General features: G+C 39.4%; 2 pseudogenes; one reads left to right on the forward strand and one right to left on the reverse strand.

Moving 5' to 3' along the window:
- Positions 1 to 491: 491 nt before the first annotated feature.
- On the reverse strand, positions 492 to 8,871 carry LOC145501479 (uncharacterized; annotated as a pseudogene).
- A 5,699-nt stretch (positions 8,872 to 14,570) lies between these two features.
- On the forward strand, positions 14,571 to 17,148 carry LOC145500968 (uncharacterized; annotated as a pseudogene).
- The last annotated feature ends 3,257 nt before the right edge of the window (positions 17,149 to 20,405 follow it).

Raw genomic sequence — 20,405 nt, forward strand, 5'->3', positions numbered from 1 at the left:
GGAAATGAGACCAAGTGCCACTGACCTTGGATCACTTGTCACTCTTTGCCAGACAATCTCTCTCTTCACTGTGTTACTGGCCACCATGTCTTCCATTAAACTAAAAAGAAAACGAGTCTGATCTGTAAACTTTCGCCAAAAGCGAGAGGATTCACCTGAATTGGAAACAGCCATTGATTCTGATGGGGTATTTACGTCACAGCTTTCAAGGAACTTCATTACCTTCTCTGTGCCTGTACATTGCCCAGTGGGGAGATCTACGCTTTGCATGAACTCCTCTCTCAACCGTTGAAGCTTAAGAACGACTGCCTTTACTGTGTGCGCCATGGAGAAGTTTGCTCCAGTTAGCTTTTCGCTTACTGCTCGCTCCTCGATGTCCCCTTTTTCTAGTTCGGTTTTGAACAACTTCTTCAAATCTTCAGTTTCTTCATCAGTCCATGAGGCAGGTGTGGACACACTTCCCTTTTTTTCCGGAAGATCTTGCTTGATCTTCAGAGAGACGAGGTTTTTACTGCCCGTCTCCCCAAGTCCGTTTGGCTGACTTTATTGTGGACACGATAGTAATTGGCCTGCGTTTGCGGCTTGTGTTGGGCAAGTGCGGCTAAATGATCCTTCTGACTGGGCATGTGCGTATGCATGCCCGTGGCAAGAGACTCTCTTATTGTGGTCGCGCAGATCCTTCCTTTAACTTGAACGCCTTCCCTTTGAAATTTCTAAATACAGAATATGAAACCTGGGATGACGTAAGTGAAAGGCCATTGCTGGGGATGAATACTTGTTGCACTTCAGAATCCGTTCAAATGAACTGACTCCTAACTGTTCTTATGTACATGTCGATTAAAACATACAGATTATCGTAGATCCAGACAACAGCCGCACCATGTAACCCAGCTGTCTTGTGATCTTTAACATCCACTCTGTATCTTGTCGGGTCATCGTCTGTCCCATGGTAGAACACAGCTGTGGTGTAAATGACATTGCAAAAGGCCCTCTTGAAGGCCCTCTAGACACTTGAACACTGCGAGTTTTGCATGACTTGAACACTGCGAGTTTTTGCGTTACATTATAATTCATTGTGTCATACATGTAGTATGTTCAGCTTTCTTGTGCGAGCCTGCAATGCTTGTGGTTACAGTTGGCCACCATGTTTTGTAAGGACAGATTTGGTGATTAAAGCCTAGTATTTCTGCAGGCAATCGTCTTTTCTCATTTACAACAATTTAATCACCAATCTCGATGGACAAAGTACTCCGTCCGGAGCGCCTGGAAACGGACCCTAGCAGTGGCGAAGCTTCGAAAGAATGGCTTCATTGGAAACAAACCTTCGATAACTTTTTGGCTGTCCTACCACAAAGAGACCTCGACAAGCTCTCGGTACTGGCGAATTACGTTTCTCCCTCAATCTTTCAACACATCGAGGAGTGCACCGACTATGAGGCAGCCGTAGAAATATTACAAGCTCTTTTTGTGAAACCTCGGAATGAAATCTTTGCCCGCCATATCCTTGCCCGAGGTGCCAGCAACCTCACGAAACTTTGGACGAATTCCTCCAAGCTCTGAAAACACTTACCAGGGATTGCAACTTCCAAAGTGTCACTGCTTCTAAATATTGCGAAGAAAGCATCCGTGACGCTTTTATCACTGGCTTACGGTCACCTTCAATCTGCCAGAGGTTACTGGAGAATAATACGCTAGATTTGAAGGCCATATTTGATCAAGCTCGTTCTCTGGAATTGGCTATGCGTAATTCCGAGTCCTACTCTGGTCCTCCTTCATCTGTCAATGCAGCCATTCCACCCACCACTACAGTGGATCAGGAACAGATAGATCCCAGCACGCTAGCTGCGGTAGGATCAAATGGCTCACCTCAAGCGACTACCTGTTTCTTCTGTGGAAACAGCAACCATCCTCGTTCAAAATGTCCTGCCCGTGATGCAGTTTGCTCTAATTGTCAGAAGAAGGGCCATTTTGCAAAAGTTTGCCGTGGAAAGAAGATGAGCAAGAATAAAGTTTCAGCTGCAGCCTGGTCTCCTACACTTGCCACAGTTGGTGCCCCTGAATCCCTTTCAAAGTCTTCAGGAACTGTAATCATCCAAGGACTGGAGGTCAAAGCCCTCTTTGATAGTGGTAGCACTGAAAGCTTTATTCATCCAAGGTTGGTAGAGAGGGTAGCTCTTACCATTCATCCTTCATCTGGTACAGTATCCATGGCTACATCAGCATCTCGTACAGTTAGTATCACCGGTACCTGTGTCGCTGATCTCTCCTACCAAGGACGTAAATATGCAGATTACAAACTGTCCGTCTTGCCTGGACTTTGTGCTGACCTAATCCTTGGTCTTGATTTCCAATCCCAGCATTCAAGCGTCACTTTCCATTACGGGGGCTCTGAACCACCTTTGGCCGTCTGTGGTTTTAGTAAACTGAATATAGACCCACCTGAACCATTTGCGAATCTGACTGCAGACTGCCATCCAATTGCCTCAAAGTCTCGAAGATACAGCCAAGAGGATTCCGCTTTTATTGACGAGGAAGTGAAAAGATTACTCAAAGAAGGCATCATTGAACCAAGCCTTTCACCATGGCGGGCACAAGTCGTAGTGACTAAAGACAAGAATCACAGGAAGAGGCTAGCGATCGACTACTCGCAAACAATTAACAGGTTCACACTTCTAGATGCTTTCCCATTGCCCAGAATAAGCGACATGGTCAACAAGATGGCCCAGTACAGAGTATTTAGCACAATCGACCTACGTAGTGCATACCACCAAGTACCACTTAAGAAGGAAGACAAGCCTTACACAGCCTTTGAAGCTCGAGGAAATCTCTATCAGTTCACTCGCCTGCCTTTTGGGGTCACCAATGGAGTAGCCTGTTTTCAGAGAGAGATGATGAAGTTTGTAGATGAGAATGATCTTGAGGCCAGCTTCCCTTACCTTGACAACGTTACTATTTGCGGCAAGGACCAAGAGGACCATGACACTAACATGGAACATTTTCTTGAAGCTGCCAAACGCAAGAACCTCTGTTATAACACTGAAAAGTGTATCTTCTCAACCTGGCGTCTCCCCGTCTTTGGATACATCATCGAGGAGGGTACCATACGGCCGGATCCTGATCGTCTACGGCCCCTGCGTGAACTCCCCGTTCCACATGACTCAAAGTCCATGAGCAGGTGTCTCGGGTTATTCTCCTATTATTCACAATGGATCCCAAGGTTCTCGGATCGAATCAAGCCAATTGCTTCTTGCAGGTCGTTCCCTCTGCCTCCGCCAGCTGTTGAAGCATTTGAAAGTCTCAAGAAGACGATAGAAGAAGCTGTTGTCACCGCTATTGATGAGACCATTCCCTTTGAAGTCGAAACTGATGCGTCCAAAGTAGCGCTAGCAGCCACTCTCAACCAGAATGGAAAACCTGTCGCCTTCTTCTCGCGAACTCTTCAAGGCAGTGAACTGAAGCATGCATCCATAGAGAAGGAAGCCCAGACCATAATAGAAGCGGTGAGGCATTGGAGACACTTCCTTACTGGAAGACACTTCATCCTGAAAACTGACCAGAAATCGGTGTCCTACATGTTTGACAAGCAGCACAGCGGAAAGATAAAGAACGAGAAGTTCCTGCGTTGGAGACTCAAACTCTCCTGCTTCAGTTTTGATATCATCTATTGCCCCGGCAGAGATAATGTCCCAGCTGACACACTGTCCAGGACTACGTGTGCCATGGCCACTGAAGATTCCCTCTTTAAGCTTCACGAAGCACTCTGCCATCCAGGCATCACCAGGCTAAACCACTTTGTGCGAACCAAGAACTTAAGGAACGAGATTAAGATGACAAGCCGGTGCCCTATTTGTTGTGAATGTAAACCTCAGTACCATCGCCCAGAGAAGGTTCCCCTTATCAAAGCCACTCAGCCATTTGAGAGGATCAACATCAACTTTAAAGGCCCTCTTCCAACAAATAACGGAAACAAGTACTTCCTTATGGTTGTTGATGAGTATTCCCGGTTCCCATTTGTTTTCCCATGTCCTGATGTATCCACGAACACAGTCATTAAGTGCCTTACATCGCTGTTCTCACTTGTTGGAATGCCAGCATATGTCCATTCAGACCGCGGAGCTTCATTCATGAGCAGAGAGTTACGGGAATTCCTGTCTTCAAAAGGAGTAGCTTCAAGCCGAACTACCAGTTACAATCCAGAAGGAAATGGGCAAGCAGAGAGATGCAATGGTGTGATGTGGAAAGCAGTTACTATGAGTTTGAAATCCAAGAACCTACCATTCAAGAACTGGCAGGATGTCCTCCCCGATGTACTACACTCTGTTCGTTCTCTTTTGTGTACTGCCACCAATGAAACTCCACATGAGCGACTCTTTGGTTTCTCACGCCGATCGTCTGCTGGCGCCTCCATTCCCACCTGGCTAGCTACACCTGGCCCAGTGTACGTTAAACGCCAGGTACGCACAAGTAAGATGGACCCTTTGGTCGATGAAGTGGAACTACTCCAGGCAAACCCTCACTATGCGCATGTGCGCTATCCTGACAGTAGGGAGACAACAGTGGCCACAAAGCACCTTGCACCCAAGGGCCACATGGAAGTTGTCGAGGCCCAGCCAGCACCAGAATGTATTCCAGAGGAAGCAGAGAACTTGCCCCTTGACACACATGTGAGTGTTACGCCTGATGCAGAACCATCGTCTGTGCCCGAACCTGAACTTGAACCTGAACTTACACCAGTACTGAATTCAGAACCTGTACGTCGCTCCCAACGAGTTCGTCGTCCTGTAGTTAGACTTAATCTTTAAAGGACAGGGTGAATGTGGTGTAAATGACATTGCAAAAGGCCCTCTTGAAGGCCCTCTAGACACTTGAACACTGCGAGTTTTGCGTGACTTGAACACTGCGAGTTTTTGCGTTACATTATAATTCATTGTGTCATACATGTAGTATGTTCAGCTTTCTTGTGCGAGCCTGCAATGCTTGTGGTTACAGTTGGCCACCATGTTTTGTAAGGACAGAGATTTGGTGATTAAAGCCTAGTATTTCTGCAGGCAATCGTCTTTTCTCATTTACAACAACAGCTTCCTTGAATTCGCTTGTCGTCATGTTCGCCACAACACCGCTTCTACCGCTGTTATCTATTAGGATACGTGTTATCAGCCAATCTCGAACTTCACAATGGGACTTGTCGCTGAGAATTTTCTCAGTAATATCGCCACGATTTGTTTCTACTGAAGTTGCTGCGAGTTGTTTCAATGCATTCATGTGCAAACTTCCGTGGCATACCTTGTGGAGGTTTTCACTTGACAGGAGTTTCCTGTAATCTTCATCATGCTTTTCCAGCTTCCATTTCAACACCTTCTTTTACGCAGACGACCAAGACGTCATGGGGTCGCGGCGTGCATTAAGCAAATCCTTGGTAACATTTGGTAAGGGCACTTCCTCTTGGCTTAGAAACTTGTAAAAAAGGCGCAGGCTCATTAGATATGATCTCACAGTTCCAGGCTGGTACTTCTCAACCACGTACGAGAGCCAGGATCTCAGAAATTTCACTCCAGTCATGCCTGAAATTAACAGCAAATAAAAGCTAGGGAGGTCTTCATGTTCATGTTGCTCCGGATTACTTTCTGTCAGCTTCATCTTACGAGTACGAATAATACTTTGCACTTGAGATTTGTACTGCTGTGCTACCTTTACACTGCGATAGCCTCCATCCAGACCAATAAGGTACTCATAGAACTCGGCTAGTAAAGTACTGGTGGGAATGCCAAGTTCTTCCTGTCGATGTTCCTTAGCCTCTTCGACATCAGGTTCACAATCGCTAGGCTCCCACTCCTCATCTAAAGCATCATCGTTGTCACTTTCATCATTCATGAAAATATTTTGCAGTATTTCATCGTCACTGTCTTCTTGTTGGAAGTGTTGTCTCAAATCTTCTATTGACTTCTCTTCAGTCTTAAAACAATAACCTTGACTTTCTTGCTGACCGATGAAATTCTGGATTTTTTTCTTCCAGGGTAACTCTGTTTGATAATCTAAAAATGATCCAGAGTCACAGTTTTCTCTACCTATAACTTCGACCACACCAATCAACAGATCTTTTTGTTCTTCGTGGAGAATAGAGCTATCTGATGAACATGAATCGCTCAACTCATCTGTGCCAGAACCGCCAGGGATGTAATCAATATCAGAGTCACAATCACTTTTGGTAACAACAATTGCTTCTTGATCTTCGGTTGTAGAGGGGGTTCGCTGAAAGAAATCTTGTGACTGTGAAATTTGACTATGCACCTCTTCTTCACTATCACTAGTCTGGTTGGTAGTACCTTGCGATCTATGTCCTCTTTCCCACACTCGTCTAGTGAGATCGTCGTACTCTTTGTCACTATCCAGCTCCATGTTCTCCTCGGTCACTGTCCCCACTCGTTGACTCGCCACTTGCACTGCTTGATTTCCTTTAATTTTGTGCTTAATAACTAAAACACAGTGCATAACAATTCAAAAGAGAATTTGTAAAATTAGCTTCAGTGCAGAGGAGATGGTTGCTCTTAATTATGCAAAGAATAGCACGCGTACAGATATTGCACTACCCACAGCATATTGATTTTTAAATCTTTATAACAACATGAAAATTGAACCTTTTTTCATTTGACTGTTACGCAAAAGCAATGTGATAAAAGGGTAAAAGCGAATATAGAGGTGGGGAGAAGACTAGTATCACTAATAAGCAGAATCTGCGTGTTCCAGTAGAGCCCAGTCTTTTTCATTTCAGGTTTTTTAATGAGAGTGTTAGTTAATAGCCCAGCCTTGTGGCGTTTAAATCACTTTCTTTTGCAATAAACGGCAATTATCAGTTAAAGCGCGCCCACTGTAACGATAGTCACCTGTAAATCAAACGGGTGACTTAGAGTAAACCTATACCTAGGAACGATATTATCTTTTATCACTTATCAAGTAGACCTGGCAAATATATTGCAACTGGCACAGGCGATCAATGCAGAAAACAGCGAGGACTTCATTCTGACTTTATAACAGCAAATTTGCAAAAAGGAAAAACTTTATTTTGAGGTCTATATCTCTAAAAAGTATATGTACAAAGGTCGCAGCTGAATTAGATCTGGCTAAAATGAACCATGGTACAAAATTCCGCTCGCGCCTAAAACAAGGTGCGTCTAAAACAGGACGCATCTTAGCTGAATTCTAACATAAACTTACACCACCTCTGATATTGAGAAATTAGATCTCTCTTCAGGTCTCAGTAATTTTCCGAGTACCGCACTTGTGACTATTGAGTTTAGAGTAAACCTTAGCACATACAGTTGTGTCACGAAGAAAAGGCAGTACATATAATTATGTTATGGAACTAGTGTGTGGTCCGTATTGGAGAAATATTTGTCGAATTTTTGTTTTTTGGAGGTTTATGGACTGGGCCGCAGGCGAGGTCCAGAAACTTGCAAAGAAAACAAACAAACAAAAACTAAACGAAACTATTTTATACCTCTTACTAAACAAGTTTGAGGTCTGTACTGTAAGTTGAGGAACGGGTTTTTTCCCTTGGAAAAAATCGAGGACCGGTAACTTACAGTACAGACTGAGAAGACGATGTTAGTAAGATTTTTATTATATCTTTACTGTGTGTCTGACGGGTTCGGAAACGATTTCTATTCACACAGTTTCTGACACATGTCAAAAGCAAAACGAGTCAATTTGAAATCGTGGTTAAGTTGTTACCACGTTTCAATACACAATTTAAAGTACAACAATGTTCTGAACTTTTACTTGCTATAAAAGTTAGGAACACTTGGTGATAAATCACCAAACATTTTGGCAACAAAAACAGCTTTAAGGTTATTGCTCAGAAGTGCATTTTGCATCCCTACCGCGTACGATTTTCGTGTCATTAGCGCGCACTCGTGAGCGCATGCATACACACAACATATAGAAAATGGTGGCTTTCTATACAGGGAATATAGATCAATTTCTATTGCAGAGTAACAAATTATCACTGAAAATGAGAGCAGAGCTAGCACTCGTAAAAGATAATATGTGCCCTCAAGAACACTGTGTGCTTGGAACATACTGAATCACTGACTAAATATGAGTGCCTTTATCATGAAACGTACGTACATCACATTGCTCCTTACCATTGATAAAATACGTGCATTGCTGTATTTCTGGCTTAGCTTTCTCCCTAATTTTCTGCTCTCGCAAAGCATAAAGTGAGTGGTTCAAATATGAACATTTCTAAAAGTAGATAATTTAAGGAATTATGGGGTATACTGAAGGTCTTCCTGCTCTTAAACGAATACCAGGACCCCCCTTTTTTACTTCAAAATCTAAGTTCTCTAGATATAAGCAGCCAACAGGCAAAATCTACTGTGCGTTCTTTTTCTGGGGAATGACCTTTAATTTTAGCGGGCCGTACAGTGGAGTACGACCCGCTAAATTGACCAATCACAGCGCACGTAATAACTGAGAGATATAATAAATTCCTCTCACTAACCGAGTTCAAGGTCCGTACTGTAAGTTACGACCGATTTTATTTTGTGTGCAGAACGTAAATTGAAGGGAAAAAACGAGGATCCGTAACTTACAGCACGGACCGAGAAGACAAGGTTAGTAAGGTATTGAGTATATCTCTACTGTGTGCCTGACGGGTTCGGGAACGATGCTATTCACAAAGAACGGCTTCAAATTTCTGATGAAACTTGAAAGCAAAATGAGTCAATTGAAATTGTTTTTAAGTCGTTGGCACTCTTTAATACACAATTTAGAGTAAAAGAAAGTTTTAAACTTTTACTTGCTATAAGATTTAAGAACACTTGGCGATAAATCACAAAACAGTTTGGCAACAAAGCCAACTTTAAATTTTAGCGGGCCGTACACGAGAATACAGCCCACTAAACTGACCAATCACAGCACTCCTACTAACTGTGACACATGATAAAATCAGATACTTTTTGTTAAATATAACTAACAAACCTCCAGGAGAAGTTTTTTTGCTTATTGCTTAGTAAAATATGAAATTTTCGTGCACTTCAAGTTATATTTCCACACTTTCATAATATAAATTAGAAAATTCTATTTTTGGGGGGCCTCTTTTTACGCGAACAGATTTTAAAAAGTAAGACCTCTGTGGGCAAAAAATGGCAAAAAGATCCTCCCCTAAAACATTTTCTTTCTTACAAAGCTTTAGTTCTATCTGTGTAAGATGGAGTGGCAGAATCTAAGCTTAGAAACAAGGAAATAAGGGTAGGCGTATTTTTATTCCAAGCAAATATAGAGCAATAGAGCACACAAACTACTTTGTGTGGCAAATACCTACCCCTCCGTACTTGCTACTGTAGCAATTACGCATATCTGGTCGGAAATACTTACCCTCCATATTTGCTACGGTAGAAAATACTCACTTTTCGTAGTAAATACCCACCCTTCTGTATTTGCGACTGTAGCAAATACGCAATATTGGTAGCAAATACCTACCATACGTATTTGCTACTGTAGCAAATACCTACCAATGTAGCAAATACCTACCTGGTAAGTAATTGCTACCATAGCAAATACGCAGTTAGCGTAGCAAATACCCACACCTTTTTAACTCTCTCTCTCTCTCTCTCTCTCTCTCTCGATGTAAAGTTTGCGCTTTTGTAACCTTGTTGTCTCCATGCCTGCCAATTTTCTACTTCTAAATTTTAAAACTTTTTTTTACATTCTTCAGTGGACTATTAATGCGGTGATGCCAATATGAAAAGATCTCTGTGAATCGTTTAAACCTCAGTGATTTATTAACACTTTACCGTCTAAAAGGTTACAAAAGCGCCCTATGCAAGGGTAAGGGTTCTTTTTTGGGTTTTTTTGTAAAAATTGTTGCAGTCGATGGGTAGATGGATGCATAAACTATCCATTACCATTCTCTCGCTTACCCTCGTCAATTAAAAGTGGTTGTTTTGGCCTTCCAAAAATTTGTAGGCTGAACATTACACTTTCATGTCGAGTTCATGTTTCACGTTTTATGAAAACCCCTAAATTTGACAAACAAAAAGTTTGAAACAATTTCTCAGCCTCTATTAAACCAAATGTTACGAAATTTTCGGAGCAGTTACCTATATCACTGTACTTCTAAACCTATAAATTTAATCTTCTGTTGAATTCTTGTTGGAAAAAAATGTCTTTCATATGTAGCCGGTATAGTACTTTTTGCGGGGTACCGAAGTGCCCGTTTGGCAAGATATTCCGTTGGCGAGAGATTCTTGGTTATTTTTAGTGAAACATCAAATGCTTCGGTGAGCAATAGGTGTTAGATGAAACCATTAATTGCCGAAAATTTCAACTCACTAGTGTAAAAGGAAACACGTACAGGAGCGAATCTTTATTCTTTTAACCCACATTTAGGCACGCAGTATGGGGTAATGTATACCACATCGAAACATTTTGTGGCAACCTTACATCATCATCACTGCATTACTGTGATAAACAACTGAATACAGAAAGGATAAATCTTTGCTTTTATGGTTGGATGGTCAATTTTGGGCCTATTCTGCCAGACTTACAGACAAAATGGCTTTGAACTGTTTCCTTGCGTTTATGGCATTTTTTTTCTGCTTGAAAGGTCGATTTTTTCCACCTCTCTGAAAGGTAAGTTGAACCTTTCCAGCAAGAGTAAGACAACAACAAGGCAGACAAATAGAAAATAAAAGAGAGCTGAGGAAAGTATGTGACAACAAATATTAATACGTGAGGGGCTTCAAAAACAAATTATGAGCACATGCAAAAATAAAATTCCCTCTTGTACTTTTAATAAATGCAAATGAAAATCTTGAATTCTAGTACGTGAGATAATTCAAACGATTTTCATAAGCCCTTTTTATCTTGTTATTCATGGTACGTCTGCTTTGTTCTTACTTTTGCGTATACTGAGCACAATTGCAAGTTGGTCAATGTGATCACAACACTATTAATTAACAGATATCGCAAGGGCCATTGTAAGCTGATGACAATTCTACGAAGAAAATTAATGTGTATGGGCGGCAACATAAATGTGGAAAGAAATATCTTTTAAAAAATAAGGATTTTGTATTGTACTGTCATAAAGCGTTACACGACGGAAATTTTAGAGCACGAGAAAAGTTTAGAAGACACTAGCCGCATGGAGTGTTTTCTATACTTCTCAAGTGTTCTCAAATAACAAGAGCGTTTTTGTGGCGGCAAAATACATGGCTTTTTATTACATTAATACTTTACTCACAATAATTCAATACATAAGTAAATAATATGTACATTGAGAAATAAAATTAATTGAAAGTAAATAATATGTAAACTGAGAAAGAAAATTAATTGAAAGTATACAATCAATTGCGCATACCGAGGCCCTGAAAAGCACTCTGTCGAATATAAGAGGACTAACAAACCAACTACACAATAATTATTCCAGAAGAGCTTGTGTTAGGAAATAGAAACACAGAGTTGTTAAGAAAAAAGATTATTTCAAACACTGAAAGTCGTACCGCTGATAAAGTTTTAAAACCTGGCACAAAAAAAGAAAATAATCAAGTTGGCTGATCTACCGCACAAAGCCTTGGGATGTCCTAACTACCAAGATCTAATATTCGGTGCTACATGTATTGTATCCATATACATAATGATGATTTCTTTTAAGTTTCCTTCATTTAGCATGACACTTCCTGCTGAGCAAGGCAGAGATCTGCACTGTTGGTGAAAAAATATACATACATAGCTATAGCTGTTTAAAGAGAGCGTTATCTCTGATACCCACACCCTACCTAGGCCCTAAAGTTTTAGGTGCGTGGCTAACGTAAGGCATTGCAGGTACTCATCATTAAAAATATACAAAAATTATGAAATGAATACGTTATCCTTTTAGTAGAATAGTATGTATATATTAAGTATTAAGCCTAAAAAAGGAAAATTAATTTTTAAACCCTTGGTATGATTTTGCAAATCTTGACCCGTTACAGTGGTACATGGCACATGGCAGTGTCATTGAGTATTTTGTAGCGTTCTGAGTTTATCTTGAACAGGCGTAGATAGTATGCCTAGAATCTTCTACAAGATAAGGTGGTCACGTATTCGAGGTGACGTAAGCTTATGCCATTTGTTTGGAGAGCTTTCACATTTGAGCCTTTCTATGGGTATTTCCGAAAGAATCTAAGACGAAGCGGTTTTCATTGAGTTAATTATTTATTCGGCTGTTACTTACAATGACTACGCTGTTTTGCAATAATTTTAATCCAAAAACGAGAATTTGCTTTAAAATATCAAAAATATGTAAAAATATTGCAACGAAAACAAAGTCTGAGGGTACCCATGGGGAGGCTCATTTTTGTTCTGCCAAAAAACTAAATAATATATCAATAAAAAAATAAATAAATAAACAGCAACAACAACAACAACAAAGGTAAATAAATAAATTTCTTATCCCAATTTCTGGAACGAAAAGGCTGTTTTTTTTCCGGAATAATTGCAAAAAAACAACAACAAACAAATGGTCTGCCACGAGAATCATGGGAAGGTTACGTAAGCTCTTGTCATCCACGTGCAGTCTGCCTGCGGTGAAGAGACAAGCATCAGTTGTTGAAGGTAAGCGTCTTTTGTGAAGATCAATGTACTAACTGTAATCTATAACTTAAATATCAATTCTTGTATTAAGTGGTATATGTCTTGTTTTTCGTTAAGCGATATAAACTGTGTCGTGTCGGCTAAATTACCGGAAATATTCAATCTGCGAATATGAAAATTGATACCGATTTGGTATATTCATGGCTGTCGCGATTGCTCTCACCTGTCGAGAATAAAACCGTAGGAGATGGCTGTTCTCACCTTTCGAAAAAGAAGAACCTTAGGAGTTTTTCGTTCGAAGAAATTGTAAGTTGGAAATACTAATATACACTCGATCGGCAAATACATTCACTCCTGTAGTGCTATTTTAGTTTTGAGCGAGCAATTGCAAAAATAAAAATTGATGTCGGCTTAGTTTATTATGGTTCGCTGTCGATTATTGCAATCACTCTTGTCTGCTGAAAAATAAAGAGACAAGTCAAGCGATCCAAAATATAATTTGGATTGATATCATGCAGTTATTTTTAGCGATGGTAAACTCAGTTAATGTGATCGCTGTCAGATAGACTTATGCAAGAATGCATGACCTCATTTGCGTGACTAGAGAACAAAAAATATCTTAAAGCCTTCCGAAATGATATTTATTTTTCTTCCATTTCAGTTTCTCGTTTAAGCACAAATAAACCTGAATTTCTTGTCACTGGTATTAAAACTAATGTCAAGATTTGATGTTTTAAAATAAATTCTTATCTTACTTTTTGCTAATATGCTTCCTATTCTTTCTACATAGGTAGTAAAATGTCTATTCAGTGGCTTAATGCAGACTTGGAGGAGTTAAATGTAAGTATTTTCAAGACACGCGAGCATCTCAATAAAGAAAAGATCTACATTTAAAAGTTAAAACTCTGTTCCCAGGTCCTATCATCCCCAGGAAAAGTAGCTGACTGTACTCCTTATGCAATACACCCCACCCACTACTACAGGTGGCAGGAGACTACCATTAATCTACGTGATATGCTACTGTATAGGTGCAATGTTTATGCTGCACAAATTTTTAATTCTTTCAAGGAATACATGCCCTTGAACAATAAGTGCCAGATTTTTCATCTCCAGACTGAGCCCATACCCCCACCCAACCCCACAAATTTAAATACTGTTTACTTATGAAGGCTTTTTCTTTCTTTAGACTAAAGAATTTGTGGAACAACTTCATGATGATGCTGAGGCTGACAGTTCTGTAAGTTTTCTTAAACAAAAACATGTTACTGCAACATGGTGTTTTTGTTGTACACTTAATGAAAAAATGTATTTATCTTATCTGCCTAGGATGACAGCAGCGGTGCTGATGCTACTTATCAGCCAGTGTGTGACGATAATAGCTCTTCAGAGGAGGATATAGAGACTAAGAATGAATCGTCAGACTCTTTAAATGAGGTCAGAATCAATCACCACGATACATTGTACGTTAAGTGGCTCAGCATATTTCTGTTTGTTATTGGCAGGATGTCAGATACTTAAGTGATTTTATTACATTTAATTTTTTTAACAAAACTGACCAACATTTGATTGATAATTTTCAAAGAATGATAATTTACATAATTAATATATTTATTGAAATGATTGGAGAAATGCACACTGGAACCAACTCTTCCTCTTAGTGATAAAACAGAGGCTGCTTCTTTCAGCCCTGGACTAGATGACAATTTGAAAAGCAATTTACCAAAAAAACATATACAATAAAATACAATACTTAAGAGAGACACGTGAAAAAGCCAACAATTTTTTTTTCAAACAAGCTTTAGTTAATGCATGACTAAAATCTGTAAGATCTTGTTTAACAATGAGCTAGTTTGTTGTTATGCTAAAGTTATTTGGAATATTCAAAATTCCATATTTTCCTTATTCTTGCTTATTTATCTGAGAAAGCCCCTGCTTTGGTGAAATTGTGGACCCCAAACTTGTGCAGGGAAGAGGATACAGATGAGTCAGACTACTCTATGGAGGATGATGAATCAGCTTGTGAAGAAAATGATGAGTCAGGAAGTGAACCAGATGAAAGCAATTCAGAATCTCAGGATAAAGGAATAGTCCAAGATAAATCAGGTGATGTTGATGAACAGAAAATCAGCAAATCTAAAGAGAGCACATGTAAGCCAAAATGCAAATTACCTAGGATTAAAAGGGAGTGCCCTGTGCTGTACTGTGACAAGACTGTTGTACACATCCCGAGGCATTTAGTAAATGTACATGGGTGGCCTAAACACCAAGCACGTACAGCAGTCGCACCTTTCAATTTGCGTATGAAGTACACATTTTCAAGTTCAGAATGTGCATCTTCTGGAAATAGGAAAAAGAAAACAAGTGATGAAAAGAATGAGAAGAAGAGGCACAAGGACTATCACAAAAAGAGAGTTTGTCCATTAGTGGGGTGTTCATCAGTGGTTAAAAGACTCTCTGCACATTTACAGAATGTCCATGGATTCAGTCCAAAATCTGACAAGACCGTCTATAGAAGTCTGTTAAGAAAAGCACTCAAACAGCCCAAGAGGCCCCATTCAGTTCAACTGATTGAAAAAAGAGCTGCACAACTGGGGAAAAATGTAGTTGAATCAGGTGTGCCTTTTGCAGTGGAGAGGGAAAGTATCTGTAGTGATGACCATGGTTTCAATGATTCTGAACAGTGTGATGACTCCCATAAACCACATGGTGTTAAACGAGAAAGAAGTGATGAAGAGGAGCAAGGCTGGGAAGAATTAAACGATGGTACACTTGAAGAGTCTGATACTGCTAACTGTGTTTATGTGGATTTAACAGAAGATGCTGATGGCAATAGTGGGATCGATTGTGAAGAGGGTGATCCTGAATCAATTCTCCAACTTTCCAAATGGCTACAGTCACCAGACGGTGGTAAAAAAGATGTGAAAACTGCCAAACAACACGTATCACAGATTAAGAACATCTTGTCTGTTATTGATGAGAAGAAAAGGTTGGCATCTCTTCTTGACATCACTCTGCTGAAGTATAAGTTTGTAGCCTATGCTGAAGAGAAATATGTCCCTGAAACAATCAAATCATATCTCATGAGCTTAAGGCACTTTTACAGCTATGTGTTAGCAGAAAAACCAGAGGAAATTACAGCAAGTAATGAAGTGGTCACACAGTTAATGGAAAAGGTGAAGAGATGGTCTACTTCCTATAAAAAATCCAGCCTGAAAAGGAAATGGGAGAAAATGGAAGAGGACAGAATTGAGCTAGTCACACCTGATAAAATTCAAGAGTTTGAAAAGAGTCAGGCTTCCAGAGATGCTGTCATTTTGCTGGGACAGCTGAGTGGAGTGCACAACATCGAGATCACACAAAGTAACTACACTCTTGTCAGGGACTTCCTTCTTGTGCAGATTTCAATTGACAATGCAAACAAGGCAGGAGTACTGTCAAACATAACTGTGAAGGAATTTCAGCAAGGCTACAAAGAAGATGATAGATTCATTATCAATGTGATGAATCATAAAACTTTCCATGTCCATGGCCCTGCCCAAGTTGTCCTAACAAGCAATTTGCATAATTGGATAAGTGTCTTCATCAAGGAAGTGAGAGCAAAGGTCCCTAATGTTGGAGCTGAAAACAAGACCCCATTATTTCTGTTTTGGAATGGAAAGAAGCTCCAATCGAGCCAAATTAGCAAAGCCATCCAGTAAGTCTGGAAGAAAGCAGGAATCTCAGGATCCATCCACAATACTCTCTTAAGGAAAGGTGCAGTGACAACATGCCATAACAACCACAAGGAGATAAGCAGCAACCTTGCAGACTTGATGGCACACAAAGAAGACACAGCAAAGAGGTATTACCGTTTGACAGAAAAGGGTAAATCATCTGTTAAAGCTTCTCAGCAACTTCATGCAGTAATGAGGAAGAAAGGCCAGGAAGATGGTGCCAAGGAAAAGGGCAAGAAACTACTTGAAGTAGACGGCGAAGAGCAAGTTGGTGTACAGCAGAGTGAAGGGAAATCTGGGAGTCCATCTAGAGTACCATGGAGTAGAGTGGTAGTTGGTGAAATTGAAAAGCTATTTCAAAGAGAAATACAAGAGAGGAGCATAGGCCTTGACTGTGTAAAAGAAAGGATTACAAGAAGTGAAATCTTAAAAACCAAAGATCCTAAACGAGTTTATGACCGTGTTCGAGCTGAGTGGCGGTTTCCTGACACTGACAAAAACACAGTTAACGTTGTGTCTCCACCAACAGAAAGAGAGAAACTGAATGATAAAGTGGATTGTATGTTTAGAGGAGAAGCTGATGAAGGGGCATCTAGTGACATTGTACCACCCACATCACTGACATCAAGGGCAAAGGCACTTTTCACTGAGGAGCAAGTAAGAACATTAGTAAGATTATGTGATGATATGATTGGAAATAGCCCAATTTCCGGGAAAGAAATTCTTAAGAGTCAATGTCAGTAATTTTCAACTGGGGCCATGCAATAGCGAAAAAACGAAAAATCTGAAAAAAATTCTCAAGAAAGCCCTTGGTGAACTACTTCTAAAAATATATATTTTACCTCGATCCGATAAATATTTTGGACGTATGGAGAATACGTGGAAGTGGAGGGGCCTGATGCTCATTGGTAGGATTCAAATGGTGAAATCCTTTGCCATACCCAAAAATTATGTCCAAGGCATCTTCAATTCCAGTGTCCAGTGAACTCATTAAAGAAGTTAATAAAGAAATTTATTCGTTTATCTGGAAGGGCAAGGACATGGTCAAACGTTCAGCTTTAATAAATGATATTGAAGATGGCGGTTTAAAAATGCTGGATTTGGAATCTATGATCTCTGCTTAAAGAGTCATGTGTGTAAAGAAATACGTTGAAAATTACAAAAGTCCCTGGAAGTATGTTTTGGATTTTTATCTCAAGAAAGTGGGTGGGAAATTTTTGTTTCAATGCAATTTTGATAATCAGACATTATCCATTACTCTTCCTGTCTTCTACAGAGAGTGTTTGCAAGCCTGGTCTTCTATAACAAATTACAACTCGTCATCTTATGAAGGGTTAATGAATCAGATTATCTGGAAGAACAAGTATATTTTAAGTGAGGGTAAATCCATCTTTCAGTCGGTTTTCTATAATCTAGGAATTCTTAAGGTTGGCAACCTGGTTTCTAAGGAGGGTGTTTTTCTCAAAAGTGACAAAATTCTGAATTCCTCTTTTTCCCCTTGTTACTCCTTTGCCCTAATGGATGTTTTTGATGCTATACCAAAAGAATGGTGTTCTATAATTAAAACAAACCCATATTGTGCTCCCTCTCCTATGGATCAAACTTGTCTTGAATTAATAATTGCGGGTAAAACGATCGACCTCGCTAATGTTACATCTAAGTTGGTCTACAACGAATTTTGCTCTTTGAAGCAAACTCCTAACACTGCAAAAGCTAAAATTTTGAGTAAATACCCTGATCTTACCATTGACTGGAAAAAGTTGTATTCTTTAGCTTTTGAAACTACATTAGACACCAAACTAAGAGAATTCCAATATAAAATTTTAAACCTGATTATTTTCACTAATAAAAAACTTCACTGGTTCAAAATGGTAGAATCCCCTTTATGTGCCTTTTGCAATGCAGAGGAGGAATCCCTGGAGCATTTGTTGTATTTTTGTGAGTCATCGAGTTTCTTTTGGAAAGAACTGTTATCTTGGATTGCAGTGGATGCCAATATTGTACTTAATGCCTCGCTGTTAGATATTCTTTTTGGGAAATTTGACCTCGAGAAAGATTTTCTTTTAGTGAATCATATTCTTTTGCTTGCTAAATATTTTATTTATAAGTGCAAGCTTTTAAAAGTTATCCCATCACTTTTAGTCTTCAAAGCTAAGTTAAAAGCAACCTATAAATTAGAACTACATATTGCAAAAGAGAAGGGAATTTTACTAAATCATTATAAAAAGTGGGATAACTTTCTGTTTTGGCTGTCTTGATGCCTTACATATTTATGTACACGTAACTTTCTCTGTTTTTGAGCCGTTTTTATTTGTATTTCATTCATAGTAGTCACACCGATACACAACAACAACAACACCAAAAATCAAGTTTTGTATCTTGAATGTTGTAATCTTGACCCCAGGTACCTAATTTTTACTTTAACGCAGTGCAGTAAATGAATGTTTAAATGTAGCTTATTAATTTTTTTCCTCTTAGTTTTTGTAGTATTTTGGTTTTCATTTTCTTTACTGTATTGTTATTTCATTTTTTGTACTGTATTATAATTGTCCTTTTTAATGGCAAAAACCAAATAAAAATTTTAAAAAAATTAAAAAAACAAATGCTTGTGGAACATGCCACATTAGCAGCAGCAGTGCCACTAATATTCAAAACCACATCCCTATAACCCGTTTCAGAGTTTTTATTCTCTATCATGTCCTTTCTATTGATCAGTTTCCCAAGAGAAGGACCATAGGATAGAGCAGACAAATTCCCTCCACTGGAAAACTTGAGGATGCTATAAATTGATTCAATAGCACTTCCATTTATGCAGAGTGGACTGATAAAATATTTGCCATTTGGAGCAACATTGTCAAAAAGCCAGTCACAATGACAGAAAGCCATTGACCACAAGGAGTAGAAGGTTCCAGGTCTAAAAAATAGGTCCGCAGTGCATATGCATGTTTAATGCGTTTTCAGCCAATGGGAACCATATCTGGGATAGAGACTGTGAAGGGAAAGTTCTGACTATTGCACTTTTACAAAAACTGTTTAGAGTTTAAAGCAACCCCACAGTCGGTGCAAGGTTAAACTTAAATGTCCAGCACAATATACACAGTAATAATAATAATAGTTTATAGCAGTTTCAAGTCTTTGTGTACTAAAGTAAGTTGCAAATTGGAAGGCAGAGTTGAGGTGCTCTTTGTAGTGGTGTGTACAAATAAAATATTAAAATATAAAGAAAATATAAATATATATAAGCCAAGTGATGATATCAACAGAAGATGTGACTTGGCATTTTATTACTAACTAGTTTCATACTGCACGAGAACTACAGCACTCATCGGATAAAATAGCCAAATGAAAAGATCATTACAATGCTTGCTGATTGTGGACGCACTTGCACACACGGAATTTAAATTTGAAATTTGCCTGTTGCTAGCGTGCGGAATTCGGATTTTAACAGTTGCTAGTGCATGGAAATGGAGGGCTTAAAGTTCTTTAGGAGAAACTTGTTTGCGTGCCTGCAGGAAGTGACCAGCTCATTATGCTTGTTCAGGGTAGCTAAAATATACATGCTGAGACGCATAAGTGTTTATGGTGGAGCGCTAGTATGTTTGGGACTGGGAATATGGATATACAAACAAGATGACAAGCAGCAACAACACAGTTTATTGAAAACTTTTGGATATGATTAAAGCAGTTCGGGAATTTCATCTTCAGTAAAGTAGTACATAGTAAAATTAACAGGCATAGGTCAACATAAACATTTGGGGTTTAGCGAAATGAGCTTGTCATTTTACTTAAGGAAACAGAACAAAACTAAACTGAACATGCTTAGTGTTCTTTTCTTTTGATTACAGTAGTTCAGGTATATCATTTTCACTAAACTAGTGAATACTAGGCTACACTGAACAGATCTATGTTAAGATAACATTAAGGGCTTAGTGGAATAAGTTACAAGCCCGTCAGTTTCAGTTAAAATAACACAAGAACGACAACACTAAATTGAACACGCTCAGTGTTCTGTTCTTGTCTACATGAACACTAGGGGTTTAGTAAAATTTTGGTAACAAGCTTGTCAGTGTTGCTTGGAGTAACACAATGAGAACAGTAAATTGAACATGCGCTGTGTTA

Source organism: Orbicella franksi, chromosome 10 (genome assembly GCF_964199315.1).
Source record: "Orbicella franksi chromosome 10, jaOrbFran1.1, whole genome shotgun sequence".
NCBI classification, from domain to species: Eukaryota; Metazoa; Cnidaria; class Anthozoa; order Scleractinia; family Merulinidae; genus Orbicella; species Orbicella franksi.